Genomic DNA, 26,815 nt, shown 5'->3' on the forward strand with positions numbered 1-26,815 from the left:
GCACTAGTGATTAAGAGCAGTAGCTCTCTTGGGTCAAGCAGTGCATGACTGAGGGCCATGAAGGTGATCTGAAGCTGGAACACCTCACCTATGAGGTCAGGCTGAGAGAGGTGGCGCTGTTCTGCCTGGAGAAGGCTCCAGGAAGACCTTATAGCACCTTCCAGTACCTAAAGTGGGGCTACAAGAGAGCTGGAGAGGGACTTCTTCCCCTTGGCCTATTACATAGGAGGAAAAAGCTTGGCAGAATATGGCTGGGGGGCCAGAGGGGATTGGGCAAGAAGGTGGAAGGAAACAGTTCCAAGTTTCTCCAGCTGCAGGAACTATTTAACTACCTTTTTTTTTTTTAAGAAGTATTTTTTCAATCTTTTAACAAATAATTTTTAAAAATGTTTTTCCTCAGGTTTTCCTAGCATTTGTAAAAAAACCTTGCATGCGCATCGCATTCTGGACCCAATCTCAACACTTGACATAGAAATAAAAATAAATCCTTTATCCTCCTCAATTGCTCTTTTTTCTTTTAAATCTATGAATTACAGAAAACATTTTCGCCTACAAGGCAACAACAGGATCTTACATTCAACATTTGAAAAGGGAGTGCATGCTATACTGATACAATTACTGTTTTCTAGGTTACCATCTTAAAAAAAAATCTGCATTTATTCCCAGAAGTATATTAATTCATTTGACTGTCAAATGGGCAAAACTTAAAGCCAACTCATGTTCTTCACACCCTCCCCCATAATTGACTATTTCTGAATCATAATGAAATCACACACCGATCAACACAAATAAATGGTGCAGGAAAAGTATTCAAATACTTTTAAACTGTATTATCCAAGCAGGAAAAGTATTCAAATTCTTTTCAACTGTATTATCCAATATTCTTTACATGGAACCAATATTCTACATGTCTTTCTTCCCTGCAGGTATTGAAAGCTTCTAAGTGCAGTTGAATTAAAAAAAGAAAATAATTAGAATGGAGATTTTTCAGTTTGCTAAGCACCACTACTCAGGACCGCAAAGAGATTACTTCAGATTTCAGTTAACAGAAGAAAGGTACACAATAATCCCAAAAATGAGAGGAATATTTCAATTTAAATAATTGAAACAACATACTACGGTCATAATTTCCTTCTCTTGCCTCTATGGGCAGATTAACACTGAAATTATTTAAATTTCTTACAAGCTTCAGACTACATACACTATCAGATTAATACTTGAAGCAGTGGATATCCAGTTAAAATTTACTTTTGTGGTCTGGTATTAATCTCAACCTCAGAAAAACTATATGCCAGAATCTAACCCCAGTAGGCAGCTAAGCACCACACAGGTGCTCACTCACTCTTCCACCCAATGGATATGGAGAGAGAATAAGAAGGGTAAAAGTGAAAAAAAACCCCATGGGCTGTGATAAAGAGAGTTTTGGAATCAGGGTTTGTTTTTTTTTTTAAGGGGAAAAAAAAATAAGACAAAGACATAAAAGCAAGGAAAAATGAATAATGCAAATAAGACCTAATTGCTCACCAGCAACCCAACAATGCTCAGACAGTTCCAAAGTCACAGCAGCCTGGCCAACCTTCCTCCCCCTATCAGCTGAGCGTGATGCCACATGGTTTTGAATATCCCTCTGGTCAGCTGGAGTCAACTTCCTGGCTGTGTCCCCCCAACCTTCTCACTGGTCGGGTGAGAAGCAGAAAAGGGCTCAGCTAGCAATAACAAAAATATCCCTGTGTTATCAACACTGTTTTCAGACAAACATATAGAACATTATCCCATGCAAACTCTCATGTAGAAATTTAGCTCTATTGCAGCTTAAAACAGTACACTGGATGACAAGCAAAAACCAAACATTTTTCTTATGGATCCAATTCATTCAACCACAAGTTCCTTCCTCAAACTCTCTGGTTTTGAAATTATTTAAGGCTCCTCACTAGGATATTTGAGACCACTGTAGCAATTATTTTCATAAGCAGTATCAGCTCAGCTACAAGTACACTGACAAATGGAATATGCTTCAGGGACATACTTTCAAGGCATTGTCTTTTCATCAACCTTACAGGTCATTTTGAACTCTCCTTTGAGCTACAGATTCCACTAAGTCAATGTTTTTACTCAGTATAGTTCCTTCTCTCTGCCTGAGGCTGCAAGTAGCCTGTAGCCCAAATCCAATAAGCTGTCAGGCTGGTGCACTACTGATTTAATTTTAAATAAGAATATTGTTTAGCTGTGGTTTTTTTACCTCTCAGATTACATTTTAAAAAAATAGACCCCCAAAAGCCATGATCATATAAAAATATTCTGATACTGATTTAAGACTCTTCCCAAAAGTGGCAAATGATCACCAGAAAAGAAGAGCTCCCTCCCACTTAAATACTAAATGGTTTCTGTTTTGCATTTCCCTAAAAGCCTGCAGTTTTATACGCAATTTGTGCCATAAATGCAAAACTGAAGTTCTGAATTATGACAGTCTGTTAATATTACACATATAACCATTAATTTTACAAATAATAAATTTCTGCATTTACCAAAGCATTAGTCAACATGAAGGCTAAAAGAAAGAAGTTGATTACTATTTTGGACATTGTCTGTATATTCCAAATCTCAATAATGACCTCCTATAAACATCATAACCAATTTGCAACTCTACCCAAATTATGAAAAAATTTTGCCAGACTTGAAACGGAGCAAGTGCTGCCACTATACAAACAAGAGTGAATTAAAGTATATGCATGGAAGTATCAGTGGTTGCTCTAAAAGAAATGCATTAGATATATTCACAGGACAAGTCACGAAGCGGAGACAGAAATTTTTCAAGTCCAGAACTCCCTTAATAAGTGGAGCCTAGTCATCACCTTCCATACAGAGGTGTCTGAAGGGGCAAGTTGCTACAAATTACCATCTTGAGGCAGTTCCTTTGTGTCCTTAAACATCCTCCTACAGCTGAAGATCCTGCACAGCTCCTCTCATCCAGGCTCTTCTGACCAACATGACAGCACAGAATTCCCCTAGGCTGATGTTTGCCATTTGGTGACTTCAGCCAAGGAGCCACAGTGGCTTGCTCTGATGCAGCTTCAGGTGTCACTGCAATGGTTGGCTGTCAAGCTCTAAAGCAGCCTACATTAACTTACGCAGCTCTGCCAGATCTCAGATCTCCTTCTTTGAGAGTCTAAGTCTGTAGTAATTTTTAAGAAGTTCAGCAGGCTGTTGCATTAGCACAGCTAAGGTGGTAGAACTGAGCCATTCCAGTACTGCTTTTACACCCTTTTCTGATGGTCCATCTCCTTCAGTGCTATACACAACTCCTGCATTATTTCCAGGTTTTTTATACTGACTTGCTCTGACTTTAGCCCAGTTCGCTTTACTTTTTTACTCATAACTGTAAATAGTTTGAATGCATCATTTTCAGTTCCCCTGATGAAAATCCTCAACCCTCTGATCTGATAAACTGACAGCTTTGCCTTACCACTGTATTAATCAGTTTTACAGCTTTTATCCTAACTAATAGCTTCAGCAGAAATTACACATTAAATCTCAAGAGGGAAGATTAAGCAACTGCAGTACTAAAAGCTTTTAAAGATGAGGAGGACAATGTGTATGCCATGTACTAACCAAGTAACAGCAAGCACCATCCTCCCATAGAAAGCTAGCATTATAACTTTGAGAATAAAAAGCCTAACTTCACCAGTAGTCCCCGTAGCAATCTGTTCTGTTAATACAGAACACTATTATGTGCTGCTAATCATCATGCAAGCTTTCTTATCTCCCTCCTTTCCCAACAGCACAAGTTTTTGTATTCTAAGTAGATGTACTAAACTAAGGGCACAGAAGTAGTGATTTTTATGTATTGCTTGTTGGAAGACATTCAGAAATTCAGACACCAACCCCCCACTCCCATATCTCTCCTCTCTTCTTATGACTTTCATATATCATATTCTTGTTTAAGTTCTGATTATAAACTTCCCAGAGGAGGAAGCATGTCTCTGGAGGTGAAACACATCAAATAGAAGCCAATAATCAACAAAATGCCAAGACTTGTCTACACTTTAAGCAGAAAAGGTACACTTTTACTTTAAGAAACCAGAACAATCACTTCCTTTCCTCCTGATAAACACAGCAACTAGAAATGACAAAAGAATCCCAAGGTGGAAGTACAGGCCTTGGAAACTCTCACATGATGGAGAGATATAATTCATCAGACTAGAATTCATCACAAAGATGTGTTTTTGCATTGCTATCATCTTATACAACATTATTAAAGTAAAATTAACCTAAAACATGTAATCAAACCTTATCCATTATCAGAAGCAGTAAAAGCAACTTTTAAACCTTTTTTTCAAAGTTTGGAGGTGTTTTGTTTTGTTGTTGGTTTTGTTTTTTCGCCTGAAGAACAGTGAGGTCTCAGTACTTCAAACTCTTCTTCATTCATAAGCTTAATTCTTTATCTTGGATACAAGCGTATCAAAAGCCTCTGACCCAATCAACAGACAGGAGAGCTCACCTGAAGTGTCATGAAACAGAATCTAAAGTGATTGCAATATACCTGTGAAGAAGTAAAATCATTCTCAAAAAGAGAAGCATGAGAGATTATTGTCAAGTAGGAATAACAACTGAGGGAATTACTAAAGGGGGAACAACTGGCAATGTTCAGCTAAGCAGAAGGGCAGTGGAGGATTACAGAGGACCACAACAGACAAAAGTCAAGTCATTGCTTCCCCGTTTTGGCAAATAGCAACATACAGAGCTGAATTAGAGTGAAAACTACAAGACAAGAAAAGTAACCGTTGTACCCTGACGAACAATGGAAATCAGATCTTATGCTCTGCATACAGTTTTTAAACACCTTGCTTCAAAAAAGATCCCTGTTTTTCCCTGACACATAGAAACAAGACATGGAAATGACAAAAGGGAAATGTTTCTACCAGTAAGGACAATTTATCCCTCAAACAGATTGCCTGGGGAGGCTGAAGAATATCCATTAGAAACACAAACCAAAAAGTCTTCAAACAAACATGTGGTGAAGAATCACTGGGAGGAAGGGCTGGGAAAGAGGATAAGCCGGACAAGTTTGAGGTCCTTCCTTACCAGCTCTACAGTCATTTCCCTAACCAAAGCTCCAGAATTTCAGATATTTATTCTACCCCCAGGCTGGAATCACAGCTCAACATATCTACTTTTGGATGGAGTGTAAAATCTGTGTTTTTTTTCCTCCAAACTGCTGGTGCTACAATGTGACTACCTATAACTATTTGCTTATTTTCACATAGAAGATAAATCACAATTAATTTTTATTCCTTTTACACTTTTTTTTTTTCCAAAATGTTTGAAAGGTTACACAATATGCTGTATGAAATTGTACTGGATTTTCTTGGTATGGTACAAGTACTTGATTTTTTTCATCTCCTTTTAAAAAACACTACTTTTCACTTAAGGCACCCTATTACAATCATGGAAACATATTACATATCCATTACCTAGGAGCCAAATTTTAGGCCTCAAAAATACTGCTGCAGGTTTCTGACAGTACTCTCAGAACCCTTCACCACAATTTTTTTTAAGCTGCCAAACAATAAATATCTGATTCACCAGACACATAATGAATAAAGATCTAGTTAACATATCAAGTTAACTATAGCACCACCAAAACAAAAGGCAGATTTTGCTATTGTTTAAAAGCACCTGGGTTAGGGAAACTTCTCTTGAATGTTTTGGAACATTCTGACACTAAGCTGACATGACAGGACACTTTGGTATACCCAATTGTCACTAATCTCTTGAGAAATAATCCTCAATCTACCAATCTACCTTCAGGATCAGAACCATTTCTCTCTATTACACATTTCTATAGTATCAACTAGTGGCATCATTTAAATCTCAAATTTGTTACAACCTTGGATTTTCTTTTCCCTGCTTTGCTTCTAGCAGAGAGATATTGACAATGTTACAGCAATACATAAAAATCACAGGGGACTTCAGAATCTGAACAACCACAAACTTTTCAGGTTCTGTTTTAATAATTTTTAAGGACACACACATGCCATGTGGAATTCTCTCTGCTTCCACAGTCACATATTTAGTTACCTGAAATGCTGCATAAGGATTTAGTATAAAAACATCACTCTTTAAATTAATCAAATTTGAAAAGCTGTTTTTAAACTACTCAGAATGATTAATGCCATTGGCAGCAGAATTTATAAGTTATTTTTTCCACCACAACATATGAGCATTTAGCAATTTACATGACCATCCACTCTGTCATCCTAGCACAGTATTGCACTCATTACTACAAGCTCATCAATAATTACCTCAATTTCCCATATAAATAAGTCATAGCCCTGCTCCACATAAACAGGCAGCCAGGTGTGGCCTGTATGACAACGAAGGTTCTTGTAAGAACTACTGCATTTTGCACCTTGACAACTGAAATAACTGCCCCTGTATTAAATGTGCACAGCACCCCTACAAGTGCTTCAGGACATTCCCCTGATAAATTGCACAGTGAGTTTTGTTTGAGCCCAGGCTATCAAAACCACAGAAGCTGAAGTTCCAGACACTGGTTCAGGTCAGTGTGTCCTTTAGGGACAATTACAGTACCCTCTGTCCAGGGATGATCTGAATATAAGGCTGAGATGAGCTTGATGTCCTCCTCTAGCAGTCTGGGTTTATCTGCTTATTCCATATTTGAAGTTGTTTCTGTAACTTGAGCGCTTATTTCACAGTATTAACTGAAGTCTTTTAACACATTTTCCAGCTGAAATAAATGCAAAGTAGCCCTTTAGAACCTGTCAAAATACACTACTAAACATACAGATACAGGATTGCTGAAGTACCATTGTAACTGAAGTGGGCTCTACTGGACTTATAGACATATCCACTAACATGCAGGGGGGTTATTACTGTATCAGTGAATTAAAAGAATTAGAACAAATTTGTTGCCCATGCTTTGGTCAAAATATTATTCAAAATACTATTAGGACAAGCCTTGACAGAATGGCAAGTTTTATGGTCACAGCTTCAAATGACATCCACACCTCTAATCACCTCAGATGCCAAATGAACATGACTCACCCTGCAAACCACTTGTCTGACCCCAAAGCAGCCCCTACTGCTGTACAGCACAGTAATACTTTTGGTTCCATTCAAGCCTTCCTAAGTATCCAGGAATCAAAACAAACACAGCTCAACAAATAATATGGGCCACCAGGGAGATTACTGTGTAAAAATGGTAGCAATGCCAGCTCAACCCTGTAATGTAAACCCATTGTAATGTAAATACCCATTACAATGTTTGTGGAAGTCATCCAGTACATCCTATCGGTGTTTTTCACTTGCTAAACTACTTTTGCAAAGGCACACATCTTCATAGGATCAGTTATCTTAACAAGGCAACAATTCGTAAGTGTTTCTTATTTAGATGGCGTTTTGATCTGTCAAGAACTCTTGCACCTTACTACACTGCACTGCAATTCACTCTATCAGCAAAGGACATTTTAAAAGCAGACCTATTTCACAGAACTTTCCTGATCCTACCTTTTAATGCAACTTCAAAATAAAGAGTTTTGTGAACAACTTTTTTCCAGACTTCTTCCTTTCTTAATGGGTGAGAGAAAAATAAATTCTATGAGAGCCTGACTCAGCTACAAGAAAACTTAATTTATTACACACATTTGCTTACACAATTTTAAATAGGCATACTTCTTCCAAATGAAATTTCAATCCATAAGTATATATTCTTCATTTCAATCCAAAGTATATAGTCTTCATTTCTGCATTAAAGATAAAACTAACAGTCTGACACTACTCTTCATTGCTACAGTACACGTTTTTTTCTACATAGTGTGGCAAAAATCCAATCAAAAGTCATTCTTCTAAACTGCTTAACTGTGTGCACAGACAAATGCAAATCAAGAACTCCACTGAAAAAAAAAGTGCTGAATATGGTACAGTACAGAAAAAGGACCTAAACACAGTCTCTAAGCTTTCAAACACATCCTATAAAGTAAACAGCCTCTAAACTTAGAATACACTTTCTAAGTTTCTGTGCACCACGGAGATTCACATGCTATGTAACTCAAATATTTATTTCATTGTTACTTGGCCAGCAGTACCCAGTAAAGTCCATGTGCAGGGCAGGGCATCCTGAGAATGCTCAGCTCCATCAAAGCCAATACTGCTCCCCACAAGCATTCAAGAGAACTTCCAGAGATGGAGCAGGAGGTGCTACTCTCCTCCAGGTGCAAAACCCTTCCCGGGCAGTCTACCTACAGGTTAATTAATTTCACTCGTGCAGAAGAAAAGGCACATCAACTACAAGCACTGACAAATCTTCCCTGGATTCTGGGCCCAAGGCACGTTCCTTTTGACTCTGTGTTTGGGGGTTGCTCTTCTGGCTCGGACCTCCACTCCTCAAGCAAAGAGAGAGGTGTGAGTGTTTCACAACCTCGCTGAAGCGATGTCAGCGATGTCACTTCGCCAGTGACTCTCCTCACACCCGCGGTTGCTTGGATGACACAACGCAGACCCCGCGCAGGGACATCGCCTTTCCCCGGCGTACTGAGTCACCGCCGCGGAGTTGTGGGAGAAAAACTATAAAACATAACAAAAAACCCCAACCAAACAAGAACAACCCAAACCAATAACAAAGAAAGGAAATTAACTGCAAGTCCTTTGCCCTGAAAGGCCTACCCGTGTTTACTCTACCGCTGCGCGCCCCGCCGGCTGCCCCGCACCCACAAACAGCCCCAGCACCTCACGGACAGGTACCCGCGAGGCCACCACGGCCCGCCCGCGGCCCTCTTGACCCACCGGCTGAGGCCCCCGCCCTCGGCCGCAGGGCCGTCCCGGAGGGGAGGAGCAAGGCGGCTGCTCCACAGCACAAACGACCGTCCCTAGGACTGCCAGCGGCTTGGCCCTGTTTCCTCGGCCCCCGCCCGCCCCCTTTTGCAGGCGCCCCGCGGAGCCAGGCCGGGGCCGGGGCCGGGGTCGGGGCCGCCCTCACCCCGCCCGCTCCTGCCACCGCCTCCCGCGCGCCGCCCGGCCAATCCCGCCGCCAGCAACGACAGCGCCAGCCAATCACAAGCCAGGGCGGAGGGAAGCGACCAATCCCGAATGGGGAGCGGGGCCCGGGGCGGGGCCAGGGGCGGGGCCGGGCCGCCGTGGGAGCTCTGCACCGGGAGTGAGGCGGACGGGCCTTCAGCCGCTGTTAATTCTGTCGCTTATAGGGCTAGTCGTGGTTTAACCCCGACACTAGCCCAGCGCCAGGCAGCTGCTCCCTCACTTCCCCCCCAGCAAGAGAATTGAAAGGGTGAAAACTACAAAACTCAGGCACTGGGTTATGGACAGTTTATAATACGGTAAGCAAAAGGCACGCACACAAGTAAACCAACACAAGGAATGAATTCTGTGCTTCCCGTTGTTGAGCAGGTGTTCAGCCATTTCCAGCAGAGCACAGCCCCATCGCACTAAGGGTGACTTGGGAGGACAAACACCATCAATCCAAACATCCCACCCTTCCTTCTTTTCTGCACTTTATACTGACTGTGATGCCATATGGTCTGGAATATCCCTTTAGTCAGTTTGGGGCCACCTATTCTGGCTGTGTCCCCTCCCAACGTCCCAGGTACCCCTAGCTCTTTCCCCAGTGACGTGGTTTGAAAAGCAGGGAAGTCCTTGGCTCTGTGCAATCTCTGCTCAGCAATAACCAAAACATCTCTGAATTATCAACTCTGTTCAGCACAAAACCAAATCACAGCCTTATACTAGACACTGTGAAGAAAACTACCTGAACCCCAATCAAAACCAGCACAGACTTGACTATTAATTTTTATTAATATTAGTCATTAGTCAGGGAAATCTCTCAATGTCAACTTTGTGTGGAATATTTCAGTTCAGATAATCTGACATTGTTTGACACTCTTATCTGCACAAGTATTCCTACCCTCTGTTCCAAGGATAAACAAAATCAGTTCTTGGAAAATAAAAAAAGAAAAAAGTGTTAGATGATGGCACCCTAACCTGCTTCCATCTACAGCAAAAGTTTTTTTGGCTGTTCAGTATTACCATGCTGGGTACACTCTAAATGGTTAGGAGTGAATAATTTAGGAACACCATTATCTACCTATGGAAAAATGACAATGAAAGAGAACAAACTTTATCCCCAAAGAAGAAAAAAAGTGATCACTGGGCCTAAAGAAATATGATTTCTCTTAATGTAGCCCATATTCGTGCTGCCACTCAGCAAAAAAAAAAGTAAAATAATCAAACTCCTCCCTTTCTCCCTTACATTATCATTTCAGATCTTATTTTTACTCATTTTACTCTTCTGTATTTTCTGTCATTATTTTTCATGTCCCTCCAGTTTAAGCAAGAGAAGTGACAGGATGCACTGCAGCTAATTTCTAGTATTCTAATATCTTGTCCAGTATGTGCAATGACAGCTGCCAGCCTCCTGAATAGCTAACTGGGGAACTCATGCTCCACAGAAATCCTGACTTAGTTTTCTTTCTCCTGTACATAGCTGCTAATTTTTTGCAGAATTTACAGAAGTCTACATCTGTTGAAGATGGTCACCTGACTAATAGGGATGAATAAAAAGCAGAGGCATTCAATGACTTTATTTTTTTTTTTTTTGCTTCAGTCTTTAATAAACTGACAGGCCTTTTAGTAAACTGTGTGGCGTGGTTCCCTGAGTCAGTACCATCAGTGTGGGAACAGTCATGTTCTATTTCCGGACACTAAAATTGTAAGGGACGGTCTGTTTAAAGGTGAATGTTCACAAGACCATGGAGTCTGGTGGGATTAATCACAGGGTACTGGTAGAACGGGTGGATGTTATGGCATGACCCCTCTTGATCATCTAAAAAGTCTTGGGAGACCAGGGAGGTCCCCACCGACTGGAAGTTAGCTGTGTTTTTCCAACACAGCTTTACCCAAAAAGGTATGAGGGTGGACTCAGGGAATGACAGACCTGTGGGTATAAGGACTTGGGAAAGTTATGGAGAAGAACATACTGGGTACCACTGAAAGACAGTCAAAGAGCAATACAATCTTCAGGTGCAGTCAACATGCATTCAGAAAGGGAAAGTCCTGCTTAAATAATTTTTATCCTTCTATGCTAAGGTCACCTGCCCAGAGGATGAAGGGAAGGCTTCATCCAAAGTGCATGTTGGTATTTTTGGATTATGACACTGTCCCTCATAACATCCTTTTGGAAAAGTTGTCCAAAGAGAAGGAACAAGCTGCACCAGGTAAAGGACAGGGATCAAAGGGCTGTTGTGAATGTGTCTGACTAGCTGCTGGTGCTGTTCTTCAGGGCTCAGTTCTAGAGCCAGTTTTATTCCATGTATTTATCAATTATCTTGATGCAGGAATTGACAGATTTGCTGATGATACTAAACTGAGACCCTGGGATCGAGTAACACCAGGCACAAGCCTGAATTGGGAGAGGATTGACAGCAGCTCTGCAGAAAGGGATCTGGGGTGCTGGTGGACAGCAGGCTCCACCTCAGTCAGCAGGAGGGGAAACCCCCTCCTGGGGTGCATCAGACACAGCACAGCCCAACAGCCAACAGAGGGGATTGTCCTGCTGTATTCACTGTTGGTGAAGTCCTTTCCCTTTCCCTTTCCCTTTCCCTTTCCCTTTCCCTTTCCCTTTCCCTTTCCCTTTCCCTTTCCCTTTCCCTTTCCCTTTCCCTTTCCCTTTCCCTGAAATTTCCTTTCCTGAAGTTTCCTTTCCTTTCCTGAAATTTCATTTCCTGAAATTTTCTTTCCTTTTTTCTAAAATTACTTTTGCTAGAAACAGCTGATGGCTCAAAACTATCAGAGAGGGGCACTTACGGGCATATATGCAGACAGACTTATGGAAAGGCAAGCCCAATTCAGATACTTTGAGGCAATGATGTGAATTATTCACAAAGATCAAGAGAGGCTGGTGTTTGTAGACTATCTCTACTATTACTAGAGCCTAAATCCCTCAGCAACGGAGGATACAGCTTTTCAAATTAGGTTTTTATTGAAAAACATCCTCTTAAGGAAACAGCCCCCCACACCCACAGACTGGCATAAAAGGAAACAGGAGAAATGAGGCATTAAAGGTTAAAATTACTTCTGTGAATTCTCATAATGGTGCATCAACTCATCATTCCATGGCAATACAAGAAGTTTTGGCTGAAAATATCTGTCTAAATAGAGGAATGCTACTACTGTGCAAACACCTTGCTTTTGTATCTTCAGCTGAGGAACAAGTGGGAATTCTTTCTGAAGACTCGTTTTGCTGATTGATGGTTATACTCCATTAAAAACAAAACACAGACGTCCATTAAGTTTTTTCTAATGAATTTTTAATGGTTGCATAAGACCCTTCTGATGCAACTGATAAATCCATGCTATCATTCATGTTGTATTCAAAGGACTAAATAAACACATAAATAGAAAGATCTGTGCAGGTAAGCATTTATTATTTCATAACTTTATAAATCTTCCAGTATTCAGACCAGGTGTTTTTTTTCCTCAGGAAGCCAAACTGTAGCTTCTCATACTGATGCTGCACCCAGAAAGAGCATGCAGAATACTGTATCAAGATCACTGTATCAAGGCATGCCACCTCTTTTTCCAACCCTAGATTATGATGCTTTATAATGAATGAAAAAAAATTTGATAATCATCCTTTCTCACAGAGGATTTAAAAGAAAACTGTGACAGAGTGCTGAAAGACAGACATGAAAATATGATTCCTGTAAAAAAAAATTCTATTGGATACCATAAACTGTCATGCCTATGTGCTTTCTTGATGTGTCCCATTTTCTCTGCAGAAATTTTGTCCAGTACTTTTCAAGTATTTTCTTTTATTTTTTTTTTTTCAGGTGCTTGGTATTCCTACAGTGTGCATAAACAGCAGCTTCAATTGGAGTTGCTATTCTATGTTAGGAATCTTGTACAATTGGTTATTTCAGGATGTTTCTGAGCAAACAAGATATTATATGTACTTCAAAACAGTGCAAATATTTCTTAGAAGGATGAGAATTATGGTATGTACAAACTACAAGTGCTTTATTTAAGTACAGTTACTCAGATGTATCCCCCAAACTCTGAAATTACAACACAAGAAGCTGTAAAAACACCAGTAACAAATACAGAACTGCAAATGAAACCTTGTCTCCAGAAAATTCAAATGGCTGTAAGTTTAGGAAAGCATATTGTGTTCCAGTTTAAAACTCAGATAATGAAAATATAATCCCATATGACACAAGAGCAAGGAAATGTTCAGTTTAATAAAGTAGAGGTGGAAAATTTTAAACTGGTTAAAATAATTTTGCTGACACATTGTAAAACTAACCAGGGGGTATTTCTGCAAGGAAGTATTACTTACAAATTGTGTTATTTAAAACTATCATTAAGAACAAGTGTCTAGCAGAATATAAGGTATACTTTGCAAATTACAGAGATAAGGTCAACATCTAAGTTTACATTAGTATAAATAACAAATGCATACCAACAATTATGGAAGGAATTATTATAAATCTATGACCAGAATTTTAGATTTCAAAGTATTTTTAATTGATTAAAAAGACTATTTCTTCATGATTGGATTGTTTCCTGCCCCTGTACTTCAGAGTACTTTCCCCATATCCTTTTATTCCTGCTCTAGCAAAGACTTAACAAGATTTTAGTTTTTCCTTCACTCACTATGGCAATTTCTACATAACAAAACATTAATTTCTGTATTAAAATCAATTAAATAGTCCTGCAAATACACAAATACTCTAAACTAGCTTAATAAAAATTATTTTTCTTTCTTACAGCTAAAATCACTTCATTTGTATTGCACTAGGACTCAGCCTATTGAGCTGCTAAACAAACTAGCTACTGTTTCAGATCCTTTTACACCTCCAAAAACAAAGAAAAAAAAAGTAACAACTGAAATATGGTTTTATTCCAGGTCACATTATCTAGCTAATCCAGTAGGATGCTAAAACACAACTATAAGATATAAAATATTGCTCGGACAGTCCTCATTTGTGCATTTAAACCAGGTATGAAAGAATAACAGTATTTAAATGATTGTTTTATTGGTAATATGTGGTTGTAATTCGTAACAATTATTAAGTGGTTAATATATATTTTGTATTGCAATAGAATAGAATAGAATAGAATAGAATAGAATAGAATAGAATAGAATTAGAATTTTCAGTTGTAAGGGACATAAAATGATCATCCAGTCCAATTGCCTGACCCCTTCAGGCTTGATCAACAGGTAAAGTGTGTTACGAAGAGCATTGCACAAATACCTGCTAAACTACAGATTACAGACTCAGCCATGTTCCTATCATCCAGACCTTCTCAAAAACCTGTTGATATGGTTTAACAAAACCTGAGCTCTGCAGGATAACTCAGACTAGTAAATTAAATACTAACAAAAATTCCCAAGGCAAACATAACACATTAAAGTTTCATTAAAGAGACAGAATAGTCTACATATGTTTGTATCTCATGTTAATATATCAGGATATACATGGGCTGTTAAGTATGAAAAAATTATTGCATGCAATCTCTCTATGTCTAAAAGTAATTTCTAAATAAAAGCTCTTTGTAATTTGAATTCCTGCTAAGGTCTCTGATTAATTCAATTCATTTGGCAGTAATATGTTGAATCAAAGAACAGACCCTAGCAAATAGGATCTAAAAACCATGTATTAAAAACCCAATAATACATCCCCCACAAAATCCTCCAAAATTCCACAAAAAGCTGCTACACAAACAGGTACTTTACTAGTTATAGATCTAAGGCTTTATTAATCAATATACAAATATATATCCTGTTAATCCATCAAGAGAGCACATATCAGGATTAAAATTCAAAGGGCTTTAGTTAGAAAATGTTCTTCATCAGGAAAGCACTCAGAGATGCAGAAGGCCTATGTGCAGACAAGTTAAAGGTTCCCTTATGGTTGTGGAAACCTATACCTCCTTCCTAAGTGACAGTATTTTTAAACAGAAGCAGCCAACTTTTTCTGTCCTGAACAAAAGAATGTTAAAAGACAACTCTTGGCTTTTATGCCTGTTCTTCATCTACTATAGCAGCTACAGCTGTTGCTTCAAACTCTTGCTACATCTTAGGCATGCAACACTCTTTAAAACTAGTCATAAAATGTCCAACAGAAATGGGTGAAATTAGAGCTTGTAGGTGGGCAAGACTGCTCCCCTCTTCCAAATGTCGGGGGTGTCAGTGTGATACTGTAACGCAGTGAAACAGTGACACTGCATCCTGTAGGCAGCCTGAGAGAAATGAAAACTGCCACAGAGATTGATTTTGTTTCCAGCCAAAAAAATTGAAGAGATTCTAGGATTAGTTTATAAATATATAGCAGAATGTTTCAGCCACTAGTTTCAAAAGTCTGTATTTTGGCTATTTATAGTATGTGAGCCAGCTTAATTAAGAAGCCCTAACAACTGTTCCAAAATGGATTACTTTTGCTTTTTAGAATAGAATTATAACTTTTTTTTTTTTTTTCTATCAAAGCCCACAGTAGCTGAAGCAATTCTGTCATTAGTCTCTTAGGCTGACAGAAGTACAAGCATGTATGTCAATATATGTGTGCTATGTCTCCAAATTCTGGCACAAAGTCAAATTTGTCAGGTCTGTGACTGTGAACATCTGGTATTTAGTTGACAGAGTGAAGAAGTTGAAGTGGGGGGTGAAGAGCTGTTAGAGTCCAAGGTGGGTTCTCCCACCAGTGCAGTGAGAAAAGCTGGAGGGAAGGACTTGCCCCTGCAGTTCCCCCAGGGGGCATTTCCAGCTGTGGGTTTACCGCTGGTGCCACAGCTGTGCAACAGCTGGTCTGGGCAAAGTCCTGGATCTTCCCCGTCTAGCCCAGAAGCTGGACCCTTGGGATGAACGTCCCAGGTCAGCCTCACCCTGGGCTGTGTCTGACTGGGATCACCAGCTCTTAACCTTAATTCTGAGCTCTGTGATTTTGTCAGTGAGGCCACTGCTCCCACCTGACTTTCTGTCACACCTGGCTCTTGGCTTGCCTTCCTTCCCAGAGCAGTCAAGCCTTGCTGGGCCCAATGCAACTCTGAGAAACTGATTTGTCAAAACAAAACAATTTCGGAGTTTAGGACTAGCAATTATTTATTGAGAGGGATCTCAAAGCCTGAGAGATATGCTACAATTTTAATACATTAAAACCCAGGTAACTTAAAAGGTCTGCCATGCTGTCATTATGGGTATCATGGTAAGGACTTCTGCTGCTATTCTAGATTACTATTCCCAAGCCTGGGGAAGATAAAGATTACCTTTCTCAAGCAGTCATAATGAAAACCATTCCTGTGCCTCAGAATCTTCAATCCTCAGCCTGGCCTTTTAGCAAAAACCATCATGGAAGGTAAGTTTGTCTTAGCTTATTGATCTGACAGATGTATTTATAAGTATTGAACAAAATTCCGCTTTTAGGTGCAGTGGTACAGATTCAAGAATAGACAACATTGATGCATTTTTACTCCTGACTGTATTTCTGGCAAAAACAGTATGATCTAGGGTGTTGTATTTGCGTAATTGGCAGTAAAGTTTGAACTGCTGCCCTTTTTTTCAAGTTCCAAATTTCCCTTTCAGTTTTTTTTTTTTTTTTTACACACTTGAATATACAAATGCTCAAGCTACTCCCTTCTCCTTATTGAAATGATGGAATATCTTACATGAGAGAAGGGAGACTAATGCATTAGGGCACACTTTCATTTACTAGGTGCTATGGGTGAAGAAGACTTGATCCTAAAGTGGAAAGAAAATAACTGTATGAGCTGTTGTATAGCTGCTGCAAGCATGTCTATAGCATACCCTTGTATGCTATATTTATACAGAAAGTACTACAAAATGCCCCCATATTTTACAACTGCCTACTTCTTTTTTTTTTTTTTTTTTTTTTTTTTTTTTTTTTTTTTTTTTTTTTTTCCTTTTCTCAGTAAGGATATGTGTTTATGTCCACAGAGAATTGATTTTTAAATTTCTTTTTTTCTTATGACTGAACTGGGACTTTTTCCATCTTCAGCTACTGAAGTTGAAGAATCCTTATCAGCACACTGACACCACTTTGTAGTGCTGTGAATCTATTTTTCACTTCTTCAGTATACTTTTCCTTACTGAATCTAGCTGATGTTAAGAACTTTCTAAGCATGTCTGCAATCATATGTAGAAAAAGAGGTCTTGGCTTAACAAAGGGGAATAGTTATTGTAGATTATAAATGCACATATCTTACCTGTAGGTATTGTAGTTAAGGTTTTCCAAAAGGATCAAGAGAGGTGTGTGAGTCCTTCCCCAAAAAAGTAGCTTACATTTAGTAATTTTCTTCTCCCATACCTTTTAGTGTGTTTTTCCTCAAACTCAAGACTGTCTGAACCTTTACAAGTTGTTCTCTGCAGGTAGTGCTATAGTGAGTTTTCATGTGAATGGCTAAGAAAGAATTTAGGTGTCTCACTATAATTACACATCCTGAAATTACAGAGCCTCAGCTTGTACCACCCTAGAGAAACTAGGACTGCTGCCTAACATTTATGAAATTGCTGCACAGAAAATACCACAGAGTCCTCCCTCCCTAATACTGCACAGCAGAAATGTGTGAGATACTGTGGCTGAAGTCACAGTCAAAGTCTGCACTTGTTTTGGAAACAGAAATTTTTATCCCTTTAATTAAGATAAGCCTATGAAGGGCAAATATTGTTGCAATAAAAACTAATTTATGAAAAGGGTAAAATCTCAGTTCTCAGGTATAGCTTCATCAAAAAGCTAACTGATCAAAAATTTGACATGGCCTACATATTAGAAAGTTAAAATATTCAAATTCCATGGTTAAATATGTCATATCTGCAGTTTGGTTTCCTAATTAATCCTATTATTTGTCTGTCTGCCTCAGAGTTTTTTTCAAAGGCAGTGAGTAGAATGGGCTTCACTGTGAAAACACACAGTCCGCAGTCCATGTGGAATAACTCCTATGTTTGTTCAGCATCGGTTCTTTCATCCACAGGAGGCCTGATCCATCAGTTCTTCTCTTCATAGCACAACTGATTTAAGCATGGTACAAACAACATAATTAACAGAGTAACTGAAAATTCAGAATAGAAACGTTCCAGATTAAAGAAGATGGCATAAAGCATTTGCTAGAGGTTGATTTTCCAGCAACCAGAACCTAGGAGTTACTATAGGAATTATCTTGCTACTTATCTTCATTCTGTTTCAGTAACAGCACCTGCAAGATCTTATTGATGTAACTAGCAAACCAGATGGCAACTTTGCTAATTTTTTTTTCTTTTTTTTTGGGAAGTGATTGATTTTTTTTACAGTCATTGTGTAGGACAGCTCGAGAATATTAAATTGAATGTACATATTGACCTATATTAAACCAAGACACCTTGTTATGTTTGTTGATAATCTACTGTGCTATTGATTGCTACACACTTCCCTCTAGAATCTGCTGGCTGTGTTCATATCTTTTATGTGTAAAACATCAGATCATTGCCAGAATCTAAAAGTTATGCATGGCTTCTGCAACCCTCACAGATCATGCTGGGAAAGCCAAGTCTGTTTTGTTTATTCTGTTACACACTTCAAGCTAATTTGTTTCCTGGCAAAGAAAGTGGCATATATAAACAGTCTGAATTTTCTTTATTTATTAAGCTCATAATCTTCCCTGGCCAGTCAAATTGCTTATTCAAACTCAGACAGCTAATAGCTGTACAAAACACAGTTATCTGACTTAAAACAGTTGCTGTAACTTGCAAAATTATGCCCAACTTTCCTCATCCTTTGTTTACTGCTCCTATAGGCTGTCAAATATACTGTGTTGATTTTCCCAGTAACAGTATTTTAATGTATCATCCAGGAAATAAACAGTGAAAGAATGTTTTCACTGCAGCAACGTCTCATCTAATTTTAAAGGAGAAAAGTCTACCAACAACCATTCTATTCTTCTATGAGTATGTAAGTTTAGGTATTTTCCATGTACTGTGTATGTAGGCATGGAAAATGTACCAGTCAGGTCTCATTAAGAAACTGTACCACAGGACATGTTTAAAGAGGCAGGATTCAGACCTTTGTGACCCAGAGATTACATTAAGTAATGAGATCCAATAATACTGTCCATATGTAAACAGAAAATAAATACTGTGGAAGTGGTCTGGCTCTCTGCCTTAAGAAACAGGCTTTAGGGAGAAACTCATCAGCAAATCACACAGAAGGCTGTATTGCAGAATGTCCCAAATCTTATCTCTTAGGTTAAAATAAATAGTAGACGATATAATGTCATTATTATATGTGGATAATCTACAGATTTTAGGACCTTATTGTTCAAAGTGGGCATAGAAAACAGTGAAGCCCGTTATTAGAAGGAGAGTTAGAATAAAATGCAATGAAGTCTCTCACACCACTTGCAGACATCAACAATGAAATCTGAGTGTATAACTATTATACCTATTTGAGCAGTATGTCATGGAAGAAAGCCTGGTAATCTATTCTGCTTGGAGAGACTCACTGGAATTCCTTTCAGCAATAGCTTATACAGCTTAAAAAAATGAGTGGGTAAAGACTTTGAATGGTTTGTAAACCAGTGTATATTTTCAGCTTTATATTTCATGAGGCTTTCTTATATAAACATTTAAAATAACACAATATGCTGTTGAAGCAGAAAAAAAGTTAAATGCTGAAATTCCAAAATGGAATTTCTCAGGTTTGCCTTATGAAGCAGTCACCATATATTATACATTTTTAAATGCATTTATCCTAAATAGAGACATTTCTGTGGAGGCATAAATTCTGAAAAACTGATGTTTTAAGAAAAGAGATAGAGAGATAATTTTCAAACATCTCTGCCCTGGCCCTGCATTTCCTTCACCTCTATGAATATGCAAACATCATAGCACAATGTAAATACTTATTATTACGTGGTTTATATTTTCTGTTGTTTCAGACAAAAGGAAACATAAATGTTTGTCCCAGCCCTGAAGAGCTTGCAGTGTAAAGGTGAGGAGCCAAAAGAAGAGCATTCTTACAGTACTAGAGAAGAACGTCAGCTGGCAATTGGCCACATATTCTCAGCATAAAATTTTTGAAATGGAAGAGTTTTTTCAAAAGATTTCATATGCAATGTGTTCCTACAACTTAACACTAATGGTCAGCTAGCCTCCTGTGCACTTCAGTCCAAATTGCAGCCAATTATTGTGCTGAATATCTATCCCCCCGCACTTAGAGCAGAGATCTATACAGGATCAGGGGGTGAATTGCACTGCTGCCTAATGGGCCTGTTAGCAAGCTCTGTCAAGGTTTCTAGCAGTCTCCATATACACTTTATCCCTACCATTAACAAGAAAGAATGCTAATACTAAAGGCTAAGTCTAAGGATCTGACACAGCCTAGGGACTATCACAATGCTCCAAAGCACCCAGCTATTAAATAAGACAAAACTGTGAGGTTTTGGTCGCAGATGAAGATGCTTAGTAGCATATATAGGTCTTAGTCCTTGAGCTGCAGAGGTGCAGGGGTGTGGGCTGATCCTAGACCAATTCTCAGAGGCCGTGGCTGTAGCCACTGTGAAATGGTTGACATTGTCAGCTCCAGGAGGAAACCGCCACAATCTGAAAGTGGCTTGGATCCAGTTGCAGCTCACAGGAGAAAAAGAGGGCCAGGTCTTGCTGAGCTCCCAGACACCAGCACCTGTTTTGGTGCGCTGCAGCTGCTGCCAAAGATGCTTTTTCCGCTCAAGTACTCCTGAGAGCCTGCCGCTCTCGGGCGCGGGCCCTGCCTGTAGCTGGGACGAGTCTCCTTCTGCCAGGTGAGGAAAGGAAAAGCCTGCCCCGGGGGCGCGGGCAGCAGCCGCTGTCTGTATTCCACGAATTTCCTGGATATAGGGCCCGGGCGGACTCCCGGCCCCGCCCCGGCAGTTCCGCCGCACGGCCGCCAGGTGGCGCCGCGCGGCTGCCGTGATGCCGACCCCAGGCCGGGCGGGGAGCGCGAACAGCCTTAAATAATTAACGAAACAAGTAAGTGAAGGCATGAGAGCTAGCCAGATAAATACATAAATGAATAGAAAAACAAGGATCGAACTCTCTTTTGTAAACCCCATCCCTTCCTTCTTGCTGCAGTGAAGTTTCTCTTTCCCTCAGTCAAGTCCCTGTTGTGTTTCTGGAAATGCTGATTCGGACACAATGACACGAAAAATTATCCGTTTGACGAGAAAGTTGTGTTCCCGGGCTGCGCCATGGCGGGACATCACGCCCAGGGACACTTCATATGCACTTCATATGTGAAGGAGCTGTGGAAAGTGTGGGGCAGCACCTGTGCAGCCCTTACATTAATTCTTCTATGTTTGACAATGCTTATCTACCATTGTGATAAACTGTGGTAACTTGTTTGTTCATCAAAAGAATTAGAATATTAAAGGGGGAAATATAAAATTAAAGTATAAGGGACCAGCTTGCTTGTTAAGAGATAGGGGAAGCATCTGTGAAGTTGGGAAACAGGAAGCAACTGCTACAAACCGCAAGGCTATAGACATATTGCAAGGCGCAAGACCACAAGTATGATTAATCACCATTTAGGGAGCTTTTCTTAGCTTCTTTTGCAGACACAGGCTAAGGATGTTGGGGGATGGCTGGAGCTGATTGTGAAATCAGCGACCACCGGGCGGCGGCCACCGGAGTGGACGGCGTGGGAGTGCTCCGGGTACGCCCATCACTGTCCGGAACCGATTGTGAAACCAACGATCACCTGCCTCGACACAACGCAGACACGATGCAGAGGGATGCTCAAGCTACGCCCACCGCTATCGCAAGAGACGCGAATGAAGAAACCTCCAAGAAACTATAAAAGAGACTGAATAAGGGGGGTGGGGTGTGGGGCACTGCAGTGTGGGACACTGCAGGAGGGGCGGCTTGGAGACCCCTACCCACCCAGGGCTGTTTTGCTTGCTACTGCTTCCTGTAATTAATAAAATTCTAATTGACCTTAAAAAGGCTGAATCAAATTATTCGCCTCAATTTATCACACCATTTCAGTTTCTTCAGGGGTGGGATTTGGAAAACGTAATTTAATCCATATTTTTCAGAATATGGGAAGTATCCAAAGCATTATGGCACCAGCAGCTTAATATGCTGCAATTTCATGACACTATGGTGATTTAGCTGCCTTTTTTTTTTTTTATGTCCAGAGAGGATACAAATACCATAGCTGACAGTGGACTCGTGCTACATCACAACATAAAGAGGATTACACATACAGATTACAGCTGTTAACAAACCATGGAAATATCTAACACAAGCAGTTTACATCAGAACTGGAACTGCTGTTGAAGAACTAAGTGTTTGGATAAGTCTGTGACTCTCACAGGTCTCACATATGCAAGAGATGAAACACAACATGGAGAGGAAGTCCACAAAGTGTTTGGCTGTATGGATACAGGTATTGCTGAGCTAGCAAAAGCAGTAACAATAGTGCATGATGTCACTTCTTATCTTTAGGGTCTTTGTGATAATCTGCTGCTGCTGTTGCCATGGGAGCCTGGCATATGCTTAAAATCCATAAAGGCAATATTCCATGAGGTCAACAGACTTTGACTGACAGGCCAAAAAGTTAGTTTGCTGACAAGTCTCCAAATCAGGAAGTTGGAAATAAGCATCTAGGGTATCCAAGATGGAAGAAAAGCTCTTGTAGAAAGACTGGTGAGGAGACAAATTTTTGTCAGTTTGGTGTTTTATAATGCAGAATAAAGTTTGTGAGAAATTACTCAGCTGAGTAAATGCCATTACAACAGTAGCACAGCTTCAATCCTCTAAAAAATGAGAGAGGGTTAGGAATAATTTGTGTGTTAGTATGGCTTTAGCACTCCCTTCTGACTTCTTGACTTCTGAATGTTCCAGAGCATTTGACGGAACAGGGTGCAAGCACATGGTGAAAACCTCTGTATACAGAAGTGTGAAGGCTGCTATGTAAACACACTAACATTACTGTCAGCTGAGAGACAGAGTCCATTTTCTTCACAGTAGCTGCTACAATAATGTGGATTTTGTTTTCAGTGTAAGAATAATGTTCCTAACACACTATGTTTTAGTTGTTGCTGAATAGAACTTATCCTTAGTCAAGGACTTTTCAGTGTCTCATGCTCTGCCAGTGAGGATCTGCAGAAGAAGCTGTTTAGGAGCATAGCCAGGACAGCTGACCCAAACAGATATTTCGTAACATAGGCTGTCATGACTAGTATATAAACTCGAGGGAGTTGGCTGAGAGGAGGTGGCTGCTCTTTGAGGATGGGCTGGACATCAGTCAGCAGACAATAATTTTACTGTGTATTTCTTGTTTCTCTTGGGTTCTGTTACTCTGTCTCTGCTTGGCTTTACTATTTTACATTGTTTTTATTATTGTTATATTTGTTTCAATTACTAAATTGTTCTTATCTCAACCCATTAATTTTACCTATTTTTTCCAATTCTTCTCCCTACTATGATGGGCTGGGGGGAGTGAGCAAGAGGCAGCATGGTATTTAATTGCTGTCTGTTATTGAAGCCTGACAATTAGGTATTCTATTAATTTTTTTTTACCTGCAGCCGTTCCGTTTCAATGCTCAACATATATTTATTAGATAGAGAGAGGTTGCTAAACTCAGAGGATGTTAAGTACAATGGGAATCTCATTAGTGGTCATTCACCCTGTTGCAATTAGCAGACAGTGTGGGTAGCTTGCAAATTTTGTTTGATTTCTGCTGCTGATTTGTGTGCTGACTTTTTCTGGAAATAACACCAGAAAATTCTAAAGATGCTGCATTATGAGTGTAAGGAAGATTCTGAGGACACTGCTGACTTCTTACTTGTATTTCACTTGACAGAATCAGAGAATGCTTTGGATTCGAAGTGAGCTCACACATTATCTACTTCCATCACCCTGCCAAGGGCAGAGACACCTTCCACGGGCAAAGACATCTGCCACAGGACCAAGTGACTCAAAGCCTCATCTAACCTGGCCATGAACACTTCCCAGGATAGGGCATTCACAGCTTCTCTGGGCAGCCTGTGCCAGTGCCTCGCCCTACTCACAGTACAGAATTTCTTCTTAAGATTTATTTTTAAACTATCCTCTTTGCTTTTAAAACCATTCCCTCTCCCTCTCCCTCTCCCTCTCCCTCTCCCTCTCCCTCTCCCTCTCCCTCTCCCTCTCCCTCTCCTCTCCTCTCCTCTCCTCTCCTCTCAGGGCAGTGGGTCCTGGATCCCAGATTGTGGTTCTGTTCCCACTGTCAGCACATCTCTCTGTTTGAGTGCACTGTCCAAGCAGGTTGAAGTCTTGTGGCCTGCTTGTCTTTCCTTTCCATTTAATTCCCTTTTGTCATCTTGTAACTCTTCTGTAATCTTACCTGCAGATCTCTGCAACTCATCTCACGCCTTGGACTAAAAATAGAAACAGATCCCCTTAAAGAAAGTCCTCAGGCAAAAAATCCAGTTCAAAGCCATCCCTTTCTTTTTGAAATCTCTACAGATTTCTGCAGTTTACCTCCTCTGAGATACAGCCCTCAATTGTCTGTGCACCATCACTTCCTATTTTCTTTTTGAACCTGCTTCCTTTCTTCCTTTGCAGACTGTCCAAGCCATTCACATTTCTTCCTGGTGTTTCCTGCCATCTGTATCTTGCTAACTTCCCCTCTTCTTTCAAACTGCATTGTATGCCATATCATATTTTCCCATGTCTACTAATTTCTCTTTCTCCATCAGTCATATGTGATAGAATAACGTATTAATTATTTGATACTTCAGTATCATTTCTGCAAAATGTACCTTACACTGGCTTCCATTACTGTATTCAGTGTGGATTCAGCTAATAAACAAAGAGAGAGGCAAAGCGATCAAAAGGAAACAGGATTTTTTTTTTTTTGAGGAGCACTTAACCAGAGTGGCTGGCAGATGGCTCTGAACTGTACTCTCTTTATTTAATAATTTCACAGTTATCAAAACTCTTCCACACCATACACATCTTCCAGAATCTGACCACTCTTGTTAGTGGGAAGCAGCCACCAGTTACTGGGTGACAGCTGTGGTCCCCAGCACTGAAACCATTCCAAAGGTCATCCCGTACAGCCTGGAAGTTATAGAAAGGGACAAATTGGGTGGACTTATGGAGAGTAAAGAAGGATGTAGAGAGCTGTCCTAAGAGCTTAACAATTTGTTAAAAACAAAACGTGGGTGTTTTTTTCCAGTTGTTTTCTTGACCAAGTTTTCCGAACTAGGACTGCATCCAGTCATGGTAACACAGCAAGTTTTTCCACAGAAATTATTCAATTTAAGTTATTTTATGAGAATTTTGATGAGAGACAAAATGAAACATAATGGCTTTCCTGGAAAATGGAAAACTATTTTACAAGGATATTGTTTAAAAAGAATTAGTACTATAAGTTATGCTTTCTTTGTATTTTAGTGTGATGACTTTGAAAAATACCCCACACCACACAGCAGCTCTTGCACATTTTTTGATCCAAATTTGGTCTCATAAATTCTTGGTTCCTAAAACTTTAAAAAGTCTTTTCTTACAACCGTGCGCCTTTCATCATGCAAATACCCTCCTACTGGTATAGTTACAGTTCATTCCTTCTGAATAATTCTGCTGTACTCAGAGAATACTGGCATGACACTCAACATAGTAGGTTGTCCATATTTTGAGCCTCAGAAAATGATGAGAAATGATAGATTGTTTAAAGCTGTTGCTGCTGGCATAATTTCTACATAATGTTATTTTTTGTAATACTGTAAGTCTTTTTAAGGGCATAGGACTTGTGAAGTCACAGGACTTCATATGTGGTCTCTTAAATAAGTTGTGGTTGCATTATAGGTAAACACTAAGGAGTGAGAAGTGGAGGAAAAATAATAGTCTACAATTTACTACTGCAAAGAGTATCTTGGTTCTGGTGCTTGTGAATAGTGACATCCTTGTGACTCAGCACTGTGTTCACTGATTGCATGCCAGGAAACTACTGCAAAAATTTAGGGAACATGTGTGAAACAGGTGTATTTATCAGAAATAGGATGGCATTTTGTTTAAACTTAAGACAAATGCAGGATTTTCATTGTTTCCAATCTACTGTAAAGCTTAATTATATGGAAGTTTCATGGGTCACATTTCAAATTAAATAATTATTTAGGAAAGGTTTGGTTTAATTAGGCAAAAGAGCTAGGTGATATACTTTACATGGTTATTATCTTTAAAAAAATCAGGGCAATTTTAAATAGTTCTGTTTCCTTTCTAGGATGGCCTTGCTAAATAGTTTCAAAAGGATTATTTCCCTGTAGTTTTCATAAGGATTATGCAAATCTCAAAATACGAAAATCTGGGCAAAGGAGGTCTCTGCATAACTGGGTATGTACTATTTAGGCCTTCAGAAGATATGGGGAAATTATTATTATTGTTGTTGTTTTTTAGAATTTTGGCTGCTTTCACACAGAGCTGTAGGAAGATCAGATAGTGCCCCAAGGTGGAAGACTCCTTTGTTAATTTTATTTATGTCTCTCTATCATGCCAGTCTGTCATCTAATCAACAAACTCTAACCGTCTCTAGGAATGAAACTTGGAGAGTTAACTGTCTCTCAAATTAGGTTTTTTTTAATGCCATCTAGTCAGACCCATCAGCTGATAAATAGGTTGTGAATTAGGTTTTCAGATATTTATGATATGTAACCAAGTTTAATGTGTTGAAAATAAGAAAAAACAAAAAAGAGTGTCAGTAAACAAACTGAATTTGTAATTTTGCTATACTGAAAAGGTGATGGGAATGTTGAAGCAAAGCTGAGGTGAGATGTTACAGA

General features: G+C 39.6%; 1 protein-coding gene and 1 long non-coding RNA gene across 4 annotated transcripts in view; one reads left to right on the forward strand and one right to left on the reverse strand.

The window, feature by feature from the left end:
- PJA2 (praja ring finger ubiquitin ligase 2) overlaps window positions 1-8,972 on the reverse strand; it is a 33,411-nt gene extending 24,439 nt beyond the window's left edge. For 2 of the 3 annotated variants that reach the window (XM_054003349.1, XM_054003347.1), the window contains exon 1: window positions 8,803-8,972. The gene's annotated coding sequence lies outside the window, so the exon portion shown is untranslated. Of the gene's footprint in view, window positions 1-1,524; window positions 1,647-8,802 lie in introns of those variants that run through there. The other variant, XM_054003348.1, reaches the window with a different exon arrangement.
- A 200-nt stretch (window positions 8,973-9,172) lies between these two features.
- On the forward strand, window positions 9,173-22,740 carry LOC128822003 (uncharacterized). Its single transcript, XR_008441312.1, has 6 exons — window positions 9,173-9,350; window positions 12,858-13,022; window positions 13,934-14,027; window positions 16,255-16,379; window positions 19,951-20,003; window positions 22,186-22,740. It is a non-coding gene; the product is annotated as an uncharacterized LOC128822003 (long non-coding RNA).
- The last annotated feature ends 4,075 nt before the right edge of the window (window positions 22,741-26,815 follow it).

Source organism: Vidua macroura, chromosome Z (genome assembly GCF_024509145.1).
Source record: "Vidua macroura isolate BioBank_ID:100142 chromosome Z, ASM2450914v1, whole genome shotgun sequence".
Classification (NCBI taxonomy): Eukaryota; Metazoa; Chordata; class Aves; order Passeriformes; family Viduidae; genus Vidua; species Vidua macroura.